General features: G+C 52.1%; 1 non-coding gene across 1 annotated transcript in view; it reads left to right on the top strand.

Annotated features, from left to right (window-relative positions):
* Nucleotides 1–3844: 3844 nt before the first annotated feature.
* LOC124566085 overlaps nucleotides 3845–5000 on the top strand; it is a 1910-nt gene continuing 754 nt past the window's right edge. The window contains exon 1 of the ribosomal RNA XR_006970760.1: nucleotides 3845–5000. This exon is cut by the window's right edge and continues 754 nt beyond it. This is a non-coding gene — a ribosomal RNA (small subunit ribosomal RNA).

Below are 5000 nucleotides of genomic sequence, written 5' to 3'. Positions count from 1 at the left end.
CCAAGCCACCAACACCCACACATGTCCTACACAGGGGTGCACCCAACATCACAATACTGCCTCCTCTCACAGCACACAAACAATGGCAGGAATGAAAGACACAGGTCTGCCACAAGCATGGAATGAGAGCGCCGCCTGTCATGAGCCAAAGGTGCATCCTGACGTGGCAAATCAGATGATGCCGCAGGCATCCACTTACTATAATCACAATCAACAAACCGGCCGCCCCGCCCCGCCCCCCATTAAACCTTTCCTTACAACAATGTGTACCTTAACCTAACCTATATCGTACCGTAACCTAACCTATATCGTACCGTAACCTAACCTATGTCGTACCGTAACCTAACCTATGTCGTACCGTAACCTAACCTATGTCGTACCGTAACCTAACCTATGTCGTACCGTAACCTAACCTATGTCGTACCGTAACCTAACCTATGTCGTACCGTAACCTAACCTATGTCGTACCGTAACCTAACCTATGTCGTACCGTAACCTAACCTATGTCGTACCTTAACCTAACCTATGTCGTACCTTAACCTAACCTATGTCGTACCTTAACCTAACCTATGTCGTACCTTAACCTAACCTATGTCGTACCTTAACCTAACCTATGTCGTACCTTAACCTAACCTATGTCGTACCTTAACCTAACCTATGTCGTACCTTAACCTAACCTATGTCGTACCTTAACCTAACCTATGTCGTACCTTAACCTAACCTATGTCGTACCTTAACCTAACCTATGTCGTACCTTAACCTAACCTATGTCGTACCTTAACCTAACCTATGTCGTACCTTAACCTAACCTATGTCGTACCTTAACCTAACCTATGTCGTACCTTAACCTAACCTATGTCGTACCTTAACCTAACCTATGTCGTACCTTAACCTAACCTATGTCGTACCTTAACCTAACCTATGTCGTACCTTAACCTAACCTATGTCGTACCTTAACCTAACCTATGTCGTACCTTAACCTAACCTATGTCGTACCTTAACCTAACCTATGTCGTACCTTAACCTAACCTATGTCGTACCTTAACCTAACCTATGTCGTACCTTAACCTAACCTATGTCGTACCTTAACCTAACCTATGTCGTACCTTAACCTAACCTATGTCGTACCTTAACCTAACCTATGTCGTACCTTAACCTAACCTGTATTGCGCCTTAACCTAACCTGTATTGCGCCTTAACCTAACCTGTATTGCGCCTTAACGTAACCTGTATTGCGCCTTAACGTAACCTGTATTGCGCCTTAACGTAACCTGTATTGCGCCTTAACGTAACCTGTATTGCGCCTTAACGTAACCTGTATTGCGCCTTAACGTAACCTGTATTGCGCCTTAACGTAACCTGTATTGCGCCTTAACGTAACCTGTATTGCGCCTTAACGTAACCTGTATTGCGCCTTAACGTAACCTGTATTGCGCCTTAACGTAACCTGTATTGCGCCTTAACGTAACCTGTATTGCGCCTTAACGTAACCTGTATTGCGCCTTAACGTAACCTGTATTGCGCCTTAACGTAACCTGTATTGCGCCTTAACGTAACCTGTATTGCGCCTTAACGTAACCTGTATTGCGCCTTAACGTAACCTGCATTGCGCCTTAACGTAACCTGTATTGCGCCTTAACGTAACCTGTATTGCGCCTTAACGTAACCTGTATTGCGCCTTAACGTAACCTGTATTGCGCCTTAACGTAACCTGTATTGCGCCTTAACGTAACCTGTATTGCGCCTTAACGTAACCGATATTGCGCCTTAACGTAACCTATATTGCGCCGTAACGTAACCTATATTGCGCCGTAACGTAACCCACATTGCCCCTTAACGTAACCCACATTGCCCCTTAACGTAACCCACATTGCCCCTTAACGTAACCCAACACACGTTGGGCCTTAACCCAACACACGTTGGGCCTTAACCCAACACACGTTGGGCCTTAACCCAACACACGTTGGGCCTTAACCCAACACACGTTGGGCCTTAACCCAACACACGTTGGGCCTTAACCCAACACACGTTGGGCCTTAACCCAACACACGTTGGGCCTTAACCCAACACACGTTGGGCCTTAACCCAACACACGTTGGGCCTTAACCCAACACACGTTGGGCCTTAACCTGCTCTGTAATTGTCATACGACGCGTTAAATTAGTGTAGTGTTGCCTAACTGCAACCCCCGCAATATAGTTTGCTACTCGCACTGCCCGGTCCCCAGTGTATCGCTTCATGTTAAACACCTTGCAGCTATACACTGTAATGTGGATGGCAGCAGGACGTACATGCTCAATGCCCTTTGCAGTTGTTCATTGGCATTTGCAGTTGTTCATTGGCATTCGCATGTGCGAAGCACTTAGCCTACGCTGTGGTACGGCCTGTGTCAACTGTCCGCTGATGTTGTACGTCCAAATCACACACTGTACTGCACATTGGTCCTCATGTACTGAATGATACATCGTGGTACATGTGACCGTACAACGACTGCGCCAACAACGGCGAACCATGCGGTCCAAATGTTGTGCACTCAGCTACGTGTCGTCTCCCTATAAGAGCTGGATTGCAGTGTGGTATGCCCTGGATGGCGATCAGCATGAGCCGTCTGTTGATGTAGTGGCGCGTGTTGTCAGACGTAGTCGTCTCTTCTCACACACCGTGATAGCATGGTGCACTGCGTTCCACATCTGCGACATGCGACAGAGGCCGGTTGACAGTCGTTCGCGCAATGGACATCGCATACGTACGGGGGCCACCTTCCACGTGTTCGCGAAGCGTGCACATGTTGTTGCGTGTATGTGGGCAGACATAGTGTGTCGTGACACCTGACACAGGCATGCAACAATCGTTGAATTTGCAAATGGCGATGGACGCCTACGTTTGCTGGTGACGTTATGCAAATGAACAACTGGTAAACCGTTGTGGTGCGGTTGTTCTCGCTAGAGGTGAATCAGTGATGGCGACGATCGGTTGAGCTACCAACCGGTTGTTCCAGCGATACCCACCATGCCCACGAACGTGAATGGCATCTGGGTGTGAAGCGATACGCGGCGGTGGCTGGGTGGGACCGTCCCCGGCCGGTGAGGGGGGGCCTCCCGGCGTGCTGGCCGCGCGGTGCGTGGGCGCACGCGCTACAGCCGGCTGGTGGGGGCGGCCAGTGGCAGGCGCGCCGGCCGACGGAGGCGGCAGGCGGCGCAGCTGCGCGCCGGCGCACCCTGCACGCGGCGCCGTGCGGCCAAAGTAGGTCCTCGCGGGCCCGGTGCGAAGCGCGGTGGACATCTGCAGTGTGCTGGTCCGATTGAGGACTGTGTGCGCTGAGGATGCGCCGCCGCCCGGCGCTCGGCGCCGCGACGCCGTCTGCTGCTCGGTCGCCTCTGCGGTTCTCGCAGGTGGTTTGTATCGCAGCTGTGCGGACGTGTTGGCGCGTGCGCTGTGCTGGGAGAGTTCGCTTCGGCACCCAAGTGGGGCTTTTGTCCTTCTGTGGCGCTGGCGTTGGAGCTGCCGGTCACCGTAGGTGGCGCGTGTTGTCTCCCGCCGGCAATGCCACGACAGCACGCTCCCGGGCCTCTGTCGGCAGCGGCAAGCTCAGTTGGGAGCACGGGTGGTCGCACCTAAAGCGTCTACTCGCCAAACTCCGGGCGATTGCGCCTCTCTCGAACCCGACCAAGTACTTAGGACGGCGCTGCGCGCCGCCGGGACCTGAGAGGGTTTCGAGGTGTATTGTGCAGGGGAGCTCAGCCTCCTCCTGTTTGCAGAATAATTGAGCGGACGCTTGCGTGTTCGCGCGGGCCCCCGGGACACACTCCCGGGCGGCCGGCTGCTCAGCTCTAGTTGACGCAGCTCCCTGGTTGATCCTGCCAGTAGTCATATGCTTGTCTCAAAGATTAAGCCATGCATGTCTCAGTACAAGCCGCATTAAGGTGAAACCGCGAATGGCTCATTAAATCAGTTATGGTTCCTTAGATCGTACCCACGTTACTTGGATAACTGTGGTAATTCTAGAGCTAATACATGCAAACAGAGTCCCGACCAGAGATGGAAGGGACGCTTTTATTAGATCAAAACCAATCGGTCGGCTCGTCCGGTCCGTTTGCCTTGGTGACTCTGAATAACTTTGGGCTGATCGCACGGTCCTCGTACCGGCGACGCATCTTTCAAATGTCTGCCTTATCAACTGTCGATGGTAGGTTCTGCGCCTACCATGGTTGTAACGGGTAACGGGGAATCAGGGTTCGATTCCGGAGAGGGAGCCTGAGAAACGGCTACCACATCCAAGGAAGGCAGCAGGCGCGCAAATTACCCACTCCCGGCACGGGGAGGTAGTGACGAAAAATAACGATACGGGACTCATCCGAGGCCCCGTAATCGGAATGAGTACACTTTAAATCCTTTAACGAGTATCTATTGGAGGGCAAGTCTGGTGCCAGCAGCCGCGGTAATTCCAGCTCCAATAGCGTATATTAAAGTTGTTGCGGTTAAAAAGCTCGTAGTTGGATTTGTGTCCCACGCTGTTGGTTCACCGCCCGTCGGTGTTTAACTGGCATGTATCGTGGGACGTCCTGCCGGTGGGGCGAGCCGAAGGCGTGCGACGCGCCTCGTGCGTGCTCGTGCGTCCCGAGGCGGACCCCGTTGCAATCCTACCAGGGTGCTCTTGAGTGAGTGTCTCGGTGGGCCGGCACGTTTACTTTGAACAAATTAGAGTGCTTAAAGCAGGCAAGCCCGCCTGAATACTGTGTGCATGGAATAATGGAATAGGACCTCGGTTCTATTTTGTTGGTTTTCGGAACCCGAGGTAATGATTAATAGGGACAGGCGGGGGCATTCGTATTGCGACGTTAGAGGTGAAATTCTTGGATCGTCGCAAGACGAACAGAAGCGAAAGCATTTGCCAAGTATGTTTTCATTAATCAAGAACGAAAGTTAGAGGTTCGAAGGCGATCAGATACCGCCCTAGTTCTAACCATAAACGATGCCAGCCAGCGATCCGCCGCAGTTCC

The sequence above is a fragment of the Schistocerca americana genome, unplaced genomic scaffold, assembly GCF_021461395.2.
Source record: "Schistocerca americana isolate TAMUIC-IGC-003095 unplaced genomic scaffold, iqSchAmer2.1 HiC_scaffold_137, whole genome shotgun sequence".
Lineage (NCBI taxonomy): Eukaryota > Metazoa > Arthropoda > Insecta > Orthoptera > Acrididae > Schistocerca > Schistocerca americana.
Note: the sequence above shows the minus strand (reverse complement) of the source record. Positions and strands in the feature narration are given on the sequence as shown.